At 31.0% G+C, this 16,323-nt stretch overlaps 1 pseudogene; it reads right to left on the reverse strand.

The window, feature by feature from the left end:
- Nucleotides 1-16,323, reverse strand: part of LOC142329867 (putative aminopeptidase NPEPL1) — a 292,983-nt pseudogene that overhangs the window by 113,451 nt on the left and 163,209 nt on the right.

Consider the following 16,323-nt stretch of genomic DNA (forward strand, 5'->3'; position numbering starts at 1 on the left):
AAGTACATATCCACAGTCAGGCTAGCAGGACCTGAAAATATGAATCAAACCAGAGTGACTGAAATACAAGTACAGTAGCACCAATGGAATTTAATTCTAATGAAATTAAATAAAAACTTTAAGGCAAATATGTGTTGGCTTGAGGCTATAATTTTACCTAATAAATATTGATGCTGATCTTGTTAATTTTCTAACCTTGTTAACTAGTTATGACAATACATTAGCAGTATCATAAACAGCACTTCCAGTCACCGGATATTGCTGATTGATAAAATCAAGGAGGTACTTCCACTATATTTACACGCTTATTTTCAATATTTTTTTTTTTGTAAATCAAATGTCCACAGGGAAAATGAGAAAAACATAAGTTTACTAAAAACCAACTAAGTACTTGATAATTTATTGAGAAAGACACAACTCTGTATTCTACATTAACTTCTTTGTCACAAAACCTCATACATTCTCAATTACCTTTCTCACATATTTCAATCTTTATTCACTTATCGTTTTTATCCTTAACATTATCTTCTATAATCAATTTCACTAGATATTTCAATTTCTATAAAATATTTTACTGTCTTAATATATGGCTTTTCAGTTTTGTCCTAATTTAAATAAGAATAATTCACAAGCATCTCTCTTCTCAGTTTATCTTAAAACTTCAATTTTTAAAATCTAATACCAATTATCGATTTCTACCAATTTATCTAATTTTTAACATCTATAAAATCAAATTTCAATAGCGTATGTTTTTTTTACTTTTTTTAATTCCATATTGTCCTTGTTTCACTATTGTACAGAGCCAAACTCCATACAAATGTTTAAAAAAATTCCTTTCTTATTCCTAATTCCTACAACTATGTTAGATACCAGTAATTTCTTTCTTTATGCAAGCCTACTACTTTTGATTATATTCTAAATTTAGTTCAACTTTTTAAATTTCATTACTTTTACTATTTTAACTATTTCTTTCTTATTTTTACTATTTTATTATTTCATTACAAAAAAATTTTCTAATAATCAAAATCTAAACTTACTGTACCGTTATTCTAAAAGAAGGAGCAGATTTTAAATATTTATTTCTAATGAACAACTATAGATAGAGACACATATGTTACATCACTGAATAGAGGAAATTTCAAAATTTTATTTTATGCATTCAATTTGAGCACCATTTGTTATGCGACAAACATCGAATCGGTAGTATATTTCTTGCCACACATGAATTAACTGGTCCCTGGTTATTGAATTCACTGCTGTAACAATCCGATTTCACAGATCTTGAAGAGTAGCAGGCATAAAAGGTACACACACTCTGTCTTTTATGTACCCCCACAAATAAAAATCCCAAGGGGGTAAAAATCTGGTGACCTTGGAAGCCATTTAAGATGAACAAGATCATGTTGCCCACCTCATCCAATCCATCATCCTGCAATGCCTGAAGTAACTGCAACACATAGCTTCAAAGAGAGACTTTTTTAAGCACATACCACACAACTGGTTGCAGGATTACAAGTTTTCTTTTGCTTCCTTTATTTGTGGATTTCCTAGGGCAACATTCAAAAGCAGTTTGGATATGGTCAAAATTTTCATTTGATGTGCGAGGACAACCAGTGGTTTTCCCTTTGGATATACAACCATCGTCTATGAATTTCTTGTATCAATTGTAAATCTGTTTAGACAAGACCTTTGTTGAACTTACAATTAAGTGCATGCTGCACTGAAACAATGGATTCATTCTGCATACTGCAGCACACAAAACAACTTTTCCTGTGGTGTCGCCGCAGGAAAAGTTGTACCCACAGGTGTGGCGTCACCACACCTGTGAGGTGTGAAAGAGGTTAAAGCATTTTGTTAGTTAGATGTCAGGCTAGGGAATCTCATCTCTCAGTTCATTGAGATGAAAAAGGCATTTTTGTGAAAAAGGCGTTTTTCACAAAGAGGCAGAAAAAGTCCAGGAGGAAGCCTGGAACAAGTGTGAGGATTGTCTGCAGAAAAAAGAGGCTCTGACTTGCGTCAACTGTAAGAGGTTGTGCAAGTCATAGTCACTCTGTGAATAGCAAGGAGTATGGTTGTTACAAGAGGGCAGCTGAGATTTACTTCAACTCTCTCAATGGTTAGATTCGGTCAACTTAATGCCCAAGATGCCTATGTAGTCCAAGTTGAGCTAGGTGATGTAATCGAAAAACAGAACCTTGATGTTGTCCTTCTGCAAAACCATATGTGGTCAAGGGTGATCTGTCAGGTTTCCCCGGTTGGAGGAAATTTTTCATCTGTGAGAGCAAATCCACCATACTGTGCAGGAAGTCTTTAGATAGTGTCTTCATATGGCAAGCCTCTAACACACATCATGTCTTTGTCAAGCTTGCCATGGATGGTCTGGACCTGTTTGTTGTTAGTTCATACTTTCAGTACAGGGATCCCACTGAACATTTGGAAAGATGGGATAGAATTGTTAGGCTGGTAGCAACGTCCGATTCTTATAGGTGCAGACGCAAATGCCAAATTGCCTCTTTGGCACAGTGGGATCACGGACGCTGGTGGCGAGTTAATCAAAGGTTTCATCGCGCAGCATCATTTTGATGTCTTTAATGTAGCCGGTGAATTGCCCACTTTTGCTGGTGCAGTTGAGTTGCTGAGGGTCTTCCATAAAACCAACATCGATATTACCATTGGTAAGGATATCCCAGGTAGGATTCTGAACTGGTCTGTAGTTGATGATTGCATGAGTGGTCATCAACTGATAGTTTTTGAGTTAGTAGGCGAGCTGCGCGATGTCTATAGGGGGAACGTCCCTGTTCAGCAAGGGTGCTTTCTGCACAGGTGAGCAGATTGGCAAAGGTTTTCAAATATTCTTACAGCCAGGCTTCAAGTCTTTGGCTTGAAGTCTTTGCTTCAAGTCTGGACAAGTCCCCATTAGACGACCTGGCAGAGAATTTTTCTTCTGCGGTAGTTGAAGCTGCTGAGCAGTCAGTCGATTCCCAGGAAGACGGGTTGAGAGAGAATAGCTGGATGGTGGACTCGGGACTTGGCCGCAATAAAGCGGATTGTAGACTGGCTCAGGAGAGCCGCACAGTGTGAGGGTGACCCTGATCAGCATGCAGTTTTGCTTGCGGACTATTGTCAGAAGAGGACCAAGTATTTTCATTGGGTTAGGTGTTCTGCCCCCCCCGGAAATGATGGTATCACAGTGGAGCTCCTTGTTCACACCTTGCCATTGATTCTTGGTCCTTTGACTTCGGTTTTTAACAGGATGCTTTCTGTTGGATATTTTCCAGCATGTTGGAAACATGGTGTGTTGAAATGGCTCTTCAAAGGTAGCAACAAGGATCCTACTGTAAGTTCTTTTCTTTTTTTAAAAAAAAAGAAAAGAAAAGTGAATTGAAGTATAGAGAAAGAATTGTTCTTTATTTTTTCAAGACTAGGCAGCTATAATCAGGGTACAAATGAAGAATGGTAAAGTGTGGTGCAGAAAATAGTAAAATAAGGAGTAGCCTGGTTTCCTTTACTTTTGGATATGTTTATGGAAGAAGCAATAAAATACCGGGTTAATAAAAAAGAAGGAGCAAATTTTAAATATTTATAACAATATCCTATTCCAATCAACATTATCTAATGCATTTTCAAGATCTACAAATGCCAGACAGGAAATTCTTTTCTTCAACAATTAACCCTTTCAATCCTTGTATTTCTTCTGTTTTGTTTTTTTCGGCAATTAAGACAGTTTTATACCGTTGTAACAATTTTTTTAACTATTTGGTATAACAGCACGACTTTTATTTTGTTTTTGTTAAGAATAAACAATAGATTTTTTTTTTTACATCAAACTGTAAATCACGTTTTTTTAAATCTTAATAAATTAGAAAAAATGTTGGAACAACTAAAGATTAAGTTTATGGTCTCGTATCCACCATTAAAAGATATCTACTTACAGGCATATACTTATAGGCATCTACTTTACAGTAATGAGCAATAAATTTTACATCAAAATCTTTAAAGTGAATTTTTAATTATAGATTTTTTTAAACCTCAAGCATTTCTCTAATAATATATAATGCAGCCTTTTACTTTTACCGATCTTCTACACTAAACGAATAGTAAAAACGCCTATGAGTTAAAAAAGTACAATGAAAAATTAAACTTAAAATAAACACCTTTTTTTAGAGATTACCAAAGAAACATAAATACCTATACTTTACAAAAAGGTTACTTAAAAATAATTAACCTCCATAATATTGGGCACACTATATATAAAACACAAAATATAAAATGAAATTATACAAAAAAGGGTAATTAAAATATGTAAATAAAGATCAAGTGAGATAAAAAAAGATTGAATACCAATATTTAAAAATTATACTGCAGATTAAAATGATTAATATGTAAACAAAAGACCAGAAACCAATAATTTAAAACTATCCATTAATGTAATGGCAACACAATAGAAGGGTTAATCTGAGGACCAAAATTGTTTCTAATGTTTCCATCCTTTTTATGAAGCCAGTCTTCATCATTCAACACAACTTCTAACTCTACTCCTATTTTTAGTACAAATTTATATTGTTCTATTTTGTTAAAATTTATATAAATTATTTTAATTATTAATTTAGGAACATAAAATAAACATCTAGTGCTATATTCTCAAATTTATCTGCTCCTGCTTTCCTTGGAGTGATAAAGTATGCTTTTACTGATATCTGAAGTCCAGGAATGGTAATATATGCTTTTATTGAAATCTGAGAACACTTCATCTGCTCATAGGTTCTGCATACCTCTGTGAACAATCTATACAATCAACATAGTAATTCCAATTGTACAGCATCCACTCCTACTGCTTTAATCTTATTTTAACCTTACAGAGCTCAGTCAAATTCAGGTTTTTGTATAATCTCCTATGACATAATTATATTATTTTTCCCCTTTTAGCATTATTTCTCCATCAGCCTAGAATGTATTTCTGTAATATATACCTCTCTCTTCTCTTCCTACATTAACATTCCACATGGACCTCTGATAATATTACTTTTTTCTTCATCATCAATTCCCCAAAATCTTTCCTTATATTTATGTTATTCCTACAATTTTAATAATCATCTTTTCTGCATTACTCTATCTTCATCTTCAAATTATATTTATACGTAAATATTTATTTTTGTTTAGGGAAGCAAAACATTTTTATATACATGGGTTGCACAATTTACTAACAGCAATTAAAAAGATAAAGGGAATTTTTTTAATTATAGGCACATTTTTTCGACTCCTTTTTCCCATGTAATGGCAACTATGATGTATATTAATATTTTCAGCCACATTAGACACAATGTTCAAATTCTACTGCCAAGTAATTAAGACCTATTTTATTACAAGTTGTGATTAATTTTTTTTATAATGATAAAACAAAGGATTTGCGTTATATTTTCAATTAAAAATGAAATAAAATGCAGGGAAGTGGTGAAGTTGTTAGAGAAGGCTTTTGGCAAGGATGTTATGTCGAGACACCAAGAATTTGTGAGTGGTACAAACAGTTTCAAGAAGGCAATAAACTGAAGATGATAAGTGTTGGCCATCCTACCACATCAACAACCTATGAAAATATTGACAAAATAAAGAATATTATGATTAGTAATCATCAAATCACTATTACAGAAATCGCTGAAGAGGTAGGAATCTCTGATGACTTGTGTGAAACAATTTTGACTGGCATTTTGGGTATGAACTAAGTAGCAGAAAAGCTTCTTTCAAACTACTGAGTTTTAACAAAAGCAACATCACAGAACAATTGTTAGTTGACATCGCTCATGACTCAGAATTACTCCAATATGTATCAAATGATGACATCTGAGTATACAGTTATTAATTGAAACAAACGTCAATCATCTAAACGTCAATCATCTCAATGAAACCTTTGTGAAAAATCAAGACTGAAAAAATTAAAATTCTTATACTTTTTAATCACACTTTTACATAGGCTACGATGTATCAGATAACCTGAAAGAATTTATTAATCAGATAAACATACCAGAATATACTTTATTATATATACTGCTTTTATAAATATATTCAATGTATATGAAATTTTTAGATGATAGGTTTTAATCAAAAAATGGTTTTATATGATTCTGTATTAAAAGTAACCAATATAAATTTACAATTAGAGTAGCAAAAAGTTTGGTTAGACTATCAAATAATTATTGAAAACTGCTTTTTTTAAATTAACATAAAAAAATCAATTTTAAAGAGAAATCAGCTTAAATATTTACCTTTAAGAACTGATCAACATCCATTTCATTACATGGTGTATCAACTATTCTAGCCGCCAATCTAATTCCCTGACAAACAACATCTAATGTAAGTAGATCTTTCTCAGAGAGAGGAGATGTATCATCACCAACGATAATAAATTCAACAGTGACAATACTGTTAGTAGTTGATGGTGGTAGACTCGCTGGATTTCCAATGGTAATTCCATTGCGTTGTGTTTTCTTTGAATAAAGTGGAAATGCTCTAGCAATGGCACAAGCAGATGCAAAAACTTCTTCACGTTCACAAACTATCTGCATCAGTAAGAAAAAGAACTATACAACCGACTGAATGAGACATAAATATATTTATTTTGAACAAATATAAAAAAAATCACAACCAAACTACATGAAGTATGGCCAAAATCATCTAAAATTTTATTTGTTATATACTACATATCTGTATATTAAATTTTGTATGTTTATAGTCTAAGTGTTACTTGTGTATGTGTTATCTTCTGTATTAAACCAACCAGGTTGGTATAGTGGTGAACTCATCATAAATCAGCTGATTTCAAAATCCAGATTTCTATGGTTCAAATCCTAGCAAAGGCAGTTACTTTTATATAGATTTGAATAATAGATCATGGATACCAGTGTTCTTTGGTGGTTCAGTTTCAATTAACCACACATATCAGGAATAGTCAACCTGAGACTGTACAAGACTACAATCATACATACCATCCTCCTCATTCATCCTCTGAAATAATACCTTATGGTAGTTCCAAAAGCTAAACAGGAAAAAAAAGAAAAAAGTTAATGTTTGTGCACGTGATCAAACAACTTCTTCCTCTTTCTTTCCTTTCCAATCACATAATAAAGAAACTTATGAACAGTAATTCTGTTCAATATTTTAATTTAACCTTAATTTTTACAACCAAGTTTATTTTATCATATCTGAAGCATTAATATTTAATAAAAATATTTTTCTATATATAAAATTACAAGGGCTGTTTTTTATCAACTTCCAATAATGCATCTAAGTAAACAAGAGACAGGCTAGAGCAGGTCTGTGTATTGTGCAATTGCCAGGTCCATTGGATAAATCTGAGCCGAGCTACAAGCAATTGAACATGGTCATTATGATAGATGCTCCTGCCAAGTGTGAGTTGCAAAGTGTGACATATATGTTTTCTGCAAGCAGAAGGATGTAGGTAGTGCTGCTAAAATCCATCACAGAATGAGAATGTAGCAAATTTAAAGATGGGCAAATGGATGTCCACGAGAAAGGTGGGCAAGGACGCAAGTCTGTCACTACTGTATGCCTAGTTGAGCATGTTGATGATTTTGTCCACAACAAATGGAGGTTTGCAATAACAGGAACTTTCTGCAGAAATCCCAGAAATTTCTCTGTAAACAATCCCAGAAATCTTCTCTGTAAACAATTGTGACTAAAGACCTACGATACCAGAAAATATGTGTACATTGGGTCCCAAAATGCTGAGTGCCAATCACAAAATGCAGCGAATGCTGTCAGCCTTAACGTTCCTCATACATTACCATAATGAGGGGAAAGAGTTTTTAAAGTTTATCATTACTGGTGGTGAGACTTTGATCCAGTAAAACAATTCAGAGACCAAAGAACAGTCTAAACAGTGGATGTACATTTCTTCTCCAAACAAGCCAAAAAATTTCAAACAGACAAAGAGCAACAGGAAAACAATGGCTACAATTTTTTGGGATCATAAAGGTGTCTTGTTGGTGGACTTTATGTAGCAGAGGACAACAAAAACAAAATAAGTTTATTGTGAATCTTTACGTTGCCTCCTCAGAGCAATCCCGAACAAACGAAGAGGCATGCTTTCATCTGGCATGGTTTGATCCTCAACATCTGATTGCACGATCGCACTGTAACAATGTAACATAAAACCTTCTCAAATAATTCAAGTAGGAAGCAGTCAATTTTCTTTGAGAATTGAAGGGACGGTTGGGTGGACAACACTTCACCACCAATGAAGAACTTCAGAAAGCTGTCAAGATGTATCTTACCTCACTGGTGGCAAACTTCTTTGAAAAGGGCATCAGAAAGCTGGTGTTATAATACGATAAATGCCTCAAACGTTTTGGCAATTATGTAGAAAAATAAGTTAGATACTATTCAACTGTTAGTAAATCTTTTTTTGTTATGTCAATGTGTCCATTATTTACAGCCCATTGAAATTGAAAAAAAAAAAAACATCCCTCATATTAAAAGTTAACTGTTTTTATTTAGGGATTCACTAGAACACTAATGTTACTTTATCTTTATTTTTCATTAGAAACAGTATGGTAAAAACCATATTAACTGCAAATTCAGCAATTTTGGAAAATTGCTGAAATTTACAGTGCGGGTATTGGCACTGTCTGTCTGATCCATTACCTATGATAAGCTGAATTATTCAAAACGTGTTCAAAATGGATTCCAAGGCTGTAAACTCAAAATCACAAATATATTCAAATTTTGTGTATAATTAAACAACAGTTTTTAGTTTGTATAAAGGTAATGCTTTTTTTAGATTACAATATAACTGGTGATGAAACTTGGATTCATCATTTTGAGTTAGAATCCAAAAAGTATAGAATGAAAATATCTGAATTTGCCCACCAGAAAAAAATTCAAAATCTACACGTCAGCCAGTAAAGTGATGCAACAGTGTTTTGGAATTATAAAGGTCCAATTTATTTGGAAGAACAGTATACAATGAGTATTATTGTTACATGCAAAAAAATAAAGTGAAACTGCAATTATGAGGAAACGGTCCTGGTATACTCTCAAAAGGCATAATTCTTCTGCATGACAATATCCACCCCCATATCACTCAAAATATATTCATTTAAAAGTTGAGTTAGGAGTACTGCCACTTCTACTGTACAGTCCCTATCTTGAACCAACAGATTAGATTTTTTTTTGGTTCTTTCAGTTTTCTGTGGCACCAAGTTCAGTAACAAGGAGCTGATTAAGAATGTGGTACAAGAATGGCTCAGACACCAAGGTGAACAATTTTTTGCTACTCGAGTAAGAAAACTTACAGAAAGATGGGACAAGTGCCTAAATGTAGCTCGGGATTATGATGTTGGTTTCATTGTCATTGAATAATTTTTGTAGTCTTTATTAGGACTTTATTAGTGAACAACCCTCACATATATATAAATAAAACATTAGTTTTAATGTTACTATTTAATATCAAAACAGTATTCCATATGTAAAATCATCTTAAGCCAAATATACGGTGCTCTTGAAACACCCTTCAATCCATCAAACTCCCAAAAATATATGCAAGTAGAAAACTAATTACTTACAATAATGTATTCATCAGTTCCAGTCGTAGCAGATCGAGCAATTTTTGTTAAACTATGAGGCCGTGCAGGTGCATTATGACGACTGCATTTCAGAGGCAATGCACCCAATGTTGCTAAATTAAGGTACAAAGATACAGTGTCACTGGAAGATGGATGAAGACTTGCCAGTGCAGCTAAATATGCCTGCAAAGACAGAATAACAGTTTTTTTTAACAGAATAATATTTTTTTTTTTAAATGTGTGTATATATGTAAAATAATGGAATAAAACTTATAATTTGCTTATTATTGGATTTGTAATATGAGTAAAATAAATTTTTATTTCATACAAGCTCATGAACTGATATAAACAGCCTTATAAAAAAAACCTGATTAAATTAATTTGTCTAATATTATTTTTATCATTTTTTTATATTCTAACTGAACTGTTATTCAGACTCACCATTTCAAGTTAGTGGACTGATAAATTCTCATAAAACCAAGGCTATGTGATGTGATGGTCTTGGGACTATTTATTCCGTATCCTGCTACTGAAAAAAGCTGAAACTGAGGTCAAGGTGCTTAATGTATTAAGTCACACCTCCCAATTTCTTATAAAACATATAATTTCTTGTATATAAGTGATCACAGCTAATGCTTTATTCAAAACATCATATTGTGTTAAGACAAAACCGTAAATAAAACATTAGCAAAAGTGAGATAAATAATACTTACCAAGGCAGAAAATTTTCAGGTCAAAAAATTAAAAAAACTACATTTAATAATATTAATAATGAAAAAATAAAAGAAAAGTTCCTAAAAACTGATTACAGTACTCTTTTAAATTGGAAAAGTAACTTAATTCTTTATATTTGTCTGAGATAGTACTTTTCTATTTTAACCTACTTGGCAGAAACAAAAAATTAAACAAAAATTGTACTATATTCAATTTTTAAATGTATTCCATTTTTAAAACATAAAATGTCACAAATATCAAAATTCAAATTAACAATATTTATAAACTGAAAATGTTTATCTGATAAATGTTTCTTATTGTTTAATAGAGTGCATAATAAAATAATGTAAAATAGAACAGATTTTAATTTGATGTATATTATGTGTTTACTTTCATGGCAAATATAGACAGAATAGCTAGCTATATTAAAAGGGAAAGTAAGGTGATCACATCGAAAATGGGGTCAGATTTTCTGCAAACTTTAACAATTTAGGTTCTAACATGTTTGACTAGACCTGTATTCTCAACCTTTTTAGCTCCACAATCACCAAAAAGGAAAAAATATATGTTGAATATTTTGCAACCCCCTAACCCCAGCCCAATGAAACCTAGTTAAAAATTTTTAGCTGCATTGAGACAGGTATGAATATGCATTATGAAGTGTACAAACATGAGCAATTTACTGGTTCCAACTCGATTTATATGTGCTGCTTGTATTTTGGCCTGCTTGCATAATATCTGCTGTGAAACCACCATATTCGAACATGCATATGATATGTTTGAACACTTTGTGCTCTCAGCAGTATAAAAGAGGCGTAAGGGATTGCTTTTTAGACTGCGGTCAAACGGTGTAACTGTTGTTATTTTTTTTTTTTTAATTGGATTCTTATGCAAAATGGATAAATTTTTTGAAAGAACAAAGTGAGTCATACACATTTAGTGAATCAATTGGTAAAAAGACAAGATTGTACAATGTGAGTTATTCAGATTACAGTTATACCTCATTGAATCAAAAGCCATAGCGCGTTGTTAGCATTCAAGTCATCTCCGATAATAGCATGAAACTAAACATCCGGATCATAAAAGCAAACCCTTGGAATTTTTCAAAAGAAAATTACATACTTTCAGAAATCAAGTTACTATTTGTAAATAAAATCATATTGACAAAAGTACATTTGAAGCATCTTATCTCTGTGAACATTTCTTGGTTCTTATGTTTTGTGAAATATGAATGGAATAGGGTCAGATCAAACAAATAAAATATGTTGTTTTGCAAATCAATACCTGATCATGCAACAGGACAATATCTTTTTGACATTTTTTTATAAAGCTACTAAAAACTATAACATAGATTAAACAAAATGTATTGCAGTATGCAGTGATGGTACAAAGTCAATAAAAGGAAAGAACAGTGGATTTTGAAAAAATTAAAATATCTAAAAAACTAAATTAAAAGATTTAGAAACTACAAGATCATAGCAAGGGCGGAATGGACACACTGTTTCCTTTACAGACATGCTCTGGCCATAAAAAAAATACCAGAAAATTTCAAACAAATTTTTTGTAAAGCTGTAAAAATGGTTAACTTTATTAAAAGTTGACCATTACAGAATAACTATGTGATGAAATGGTGAAAAGAAAACAATCTCTTCTTTTCCATACAGAAGTCAAATGGTTATCATGGAGGAAAATGTTAACCTGGTTTTTGGAATGCAAGATGAATTAATAATATATTTCCAGGATAAACAAATGCCATTCTAAAAGTTTTAACAGAATAATGAGTATCTGTTGTTGTTCATTTACTTAGCTAATATATTTTCTCATTTAAACAACTTAAATGAGAATTTACAAGGATGTGATAAAAACATTTTATTAATGAGAGACAAGGTTCATGCTGTCATTAAGAAGCTTGATATCTGGATTATTCACCTTCAAGGCAAACATTTTGGATGAAGAAGACGCTACTATTCATCTCAGTTTGGATATCATGAAGATGCATTTGCGTGAGCTAAAAATTCAGTCGGCAGAATATTTACCAGAAGATAAAAATGCCTCTGAAACAAATGAGTACTGAATCCATTTATTAAGAACACTGTTGTAGCTGCTATGTTACTAGTTGAGAATCACGACCAGCTCATCGAAATGGTTGCCGGTAAAACATAACTACAATTCACATCTGAATATTTAGAAACATTTTGGTTTGATCACCAAAGTGAATATGGAAATTCACTCGCAGACGTATTGAAAATATTAATCCCCTTCACCTCTATGTCATACCTCTATGAGAACGGTTTTTCATCTATGGTTGTGCTAAAAGCTTAATACTTATCTTTTATCACTTCAAAAAAATTTACTTTCATGTGTTTCTAACATAGATCCATAAATGGAGAAACTTTTAAATGAAAAACAAATGCAACCATCTTATTAATTTATTTTCTTTAGATGTTTACTTGTAAATGTAAGTTAATAATAAATGATTTTTTTTTCCTCATAAAATGATTTCATTATTGTTTACGTGTAAAGCTGTAAGCTAATTTTGCCTCCCCCTTTCATATCACCATGACTCTGAGGTTGAGAAACACCGATCTAGATAAAAATCACATATATAGTTATGTAGTTGCCGTCAAGTAACAGCAAGGTTGGAATGGTGACAATTACTACCCAAACATGCATCATGTTTATCCCACTAAGAGATGACTAATCATGGTGTGCCAATGTTTCAGAGAACAATAGTATAACAGTGACACATGGACTGATCATCCACACTCACCATTATAAGGTGGCTACTGTATATATGTATTACACTGCTTTTGGCCTTATTTCTCAGATTTTCTTCAAATTTGCTCAAACATGTCTTTATGTGGGGCAATGAGCATATTTTTTTTTTCAAAATTCATTAAGAGAGTAGGGGAATATCATGAAAAAACCAATTTTAATTTTCTTCAGAGAAAATTTGTTACCTACAGCACACACACAAAAACCAAAAAAAAATTATTTTTTTTTAAAATCAATCCCCCACCTCTTGAAATTTAAATATTTGTTCTTTTGTTCTATTTGCCTTCAATTTAAATATTTTTCAAGACATTTTTGAAAGTTTATACTTCATATATAGAGCTATCAAGAAATGTCTACAATTTTTGCCAGACCTAAAATGGAGAAAAGATTTTTTTTTTAATTTCCTTTTTCTTATTTTAGTCTTTAGGAGGTGTTAGATTTATAGAAAACTTTAAGCAACCTGGTTAAGCTTAACCTACGTCTAAATTTTTTAGAAAAAAATGTATAAAATTTACTATATCCTCCACCTCTACAAAATATATATAGTTTTTTGTTGTTTTTTTTGGGGGGGGGCTCTACTCTTTAAATTTTTATTAGTAGTAGCCAGGAAAGTCATGCAATACTTTGCCTGTTTTTTTTTCAAACTACTACTTACAAAGTTATATCAACTAACCACAGGTACTTTTTCAATTAGCTGTACTATAAAAAATATTCATTATAAATCACAAGTCCATATTCTTTATAGTATACATAAATGAGAAATGTGCTTAGTTAATTTTGGCTTAACCCAAATTAATTAGTCCAGCCCAACCATTAGCAAAGAAAATGCTAACTGAAAAAACAACCATACTAAATTATTAAAACATAATAACTACAGTAATATAGTGACTTAGTGTAAAACTACTTCCTAGTAACATGAAATAAATAAATACATTACCTCCTGAGAAACACGAGGTTCAAGTTTTATTTTTAATAAATCATATTTAACTTTAACTAGATTCTTTATCTGTCCAGCAATTAAAACAGGTTTATCTTGAGGATCAGACGGAGTTATAACTCCAGAAAATTTTAACGAAACACTTGGACTACAACCATCCATTTTAAAATGTAACTGCAAATACAAAAAAAATTAACAATAAAACAAATTAACCAACTAAATATTATAATAAATCAACTTAAATAAGTTTGCTATAGTATAACACAAGAAAACCAGCAGATGAAATTTAATTTCTTAATTCATCATAGAAGATTTGGAACATGATTTTTTTATAATTCTATCAAAAATAACCCAAATCTATAAAGTAAACTGATTCAGCAATGTTAAAATATCACATAGGGAAAATAAATAAAATGAGAATAAGTAATCAGAAAAATATGAAGAAAATATTACTAAAAGGATTGACTAATAACAAAAAAAGTGCCAAACATCTAAGAACCTACTACCTAGAGGAATGACAAAAGAAACAAGCAGGAAAGAGAATAATTTGTTAAAAACTTACAAATAAAATGAAACAGACTGCAGAATATTTTATAAAATGCTATACATATCCTAGAATATTATAACAGAAATTGAAGAAAACAAATATAACAATTGTCTAAAAAATGGCACTGAAGGAAAACAAAATTAGGTGATGATAAAATAAGATATAAGGTAGTACTAATAAAGGTGAAAAATATAAAACAATATTCTATTAAGTGGTATTATTAATTAAGGGTAGAAAAGTTACGCAGATAAGGTTAGATGTTAAATGTAGTAGTTACTTAATAACAATGAAAATATAAATAAAAGTTGAACGCAGGTAGAATATTACTTTTACATTTTATCATTACAAATAAGTGACATATAAATTACCAATGCCTAATTAAGTTTCATACACAGCTGCAAAATATGATGCTAATATATTATTACACTGATTAGAGATGATGATTTAGCATATACAACATAATTATTTTTTTTTAAATTAGTGTTAGCAGAATATGTAAAATAATAAAATAAAAATGTGATATAGTCAAGTAAATGTCATAACATGTCATGTTACATACTCTATATAGCTTTTTTTATAGTCTAATATGATGTTATATACCTTTTTACATAATCTAAAAAAAACTTAGTCAAGTCTAAAAAAAAAACACTTCTTTAAACTGTCTACTAATCCCTGCACTGAAATAAGATCTACAAGCTAGAATCTCTCTTACAACACTGCTGCAAATTATCTTCACCACAACTTTGAAAAGACTAAGCTACATTCACTCTTCATTCTTTACACTTTGAAGCAAGAATGTACATTATTTGTACAATCTCTAATTAAATGCATTTATTATTCTCAAACTGTTCCCTTATACCTTAATATTTTTAATAAATGTTACCATAATTTTTTTATGTGGTTACCAAAAATAAAAGAGTAATCACCAATTAACTTTTTACTTCGGCAAGTCATTTAGATTTAATATATTTACAGTAAAAGTTTGTAAAAGAAACTCATAAACAGCACATTGAAAATTATATTTTAAATCTACCTTATGAGTACAAAAAGATTCAACACACTTACAATTTATTCTGGAATACAGAATTTCAAAATATCACTATCCAGAAGAGGAAAGCTTTTTATTATACTCAATTCTTTACTTTAATCAAAAGAAAGAAAGACTACCTAAAAAAATACAAAATCTGCTATACGGCAGATTGGTAAAATAACAGAATACCAACAGTTCAACAAAAAGTCTGCTTTAACAATTTTAAATAAGACTAATAAGTAAGTGGGGATGAATAAATTTTTCTAAAATTTGACTAGAAATTTTAAATATAGATTTCACAAACTAAGGAGCTTTCCAGCAGAATGAAGTTGCTTAAGCCTTAAATATCTGCAGGAGTTTTTATAAAAAGATAACAAACTTTGTAAAGTACTGAAAAAAATTGGTTTTTATTGGTTTTGGGAAAATTGAAAACAATTATTTTTCATAGAAAAACCTTAAATTATTTTCATTAAACATTTCTTCATGAAATTTCCCATTAACCAGTTTGATAAATTGGTTTTCAATGGTGATGTATTCATAAATGTATTCTACTTACAAATATGAGTGTTGACTGTATTAAATAGGAACCATCAAGGAAGGATAAAATGATAACACATGCTGATAAATGGATAGTTTGTTTATAACCTCTTGTCATTTAATTCAAAAAAAATAAATGGTTACTGCATAGAAATGAATAGCAATATTTTTATACTTCAGGTTGTAAATCAATTTAGAAGAAAAG

The sequence above is a fragment of the Lycorma delicatula genome, chromosome 9 (genome assembly GCF_047948215.1).
Source record: "Lycorma delicatula isolate Av1 chromosome 9, ASM4794821v1, whole genome shotgun sequence".
Classification (NCBI taxonomy): domain Eukaryota; kingdom Metazoa; phylum Arthropoda; class Insecta; order Hemiptera; family Fulgoridae; genus Lycorma; species Lycorma delicatula.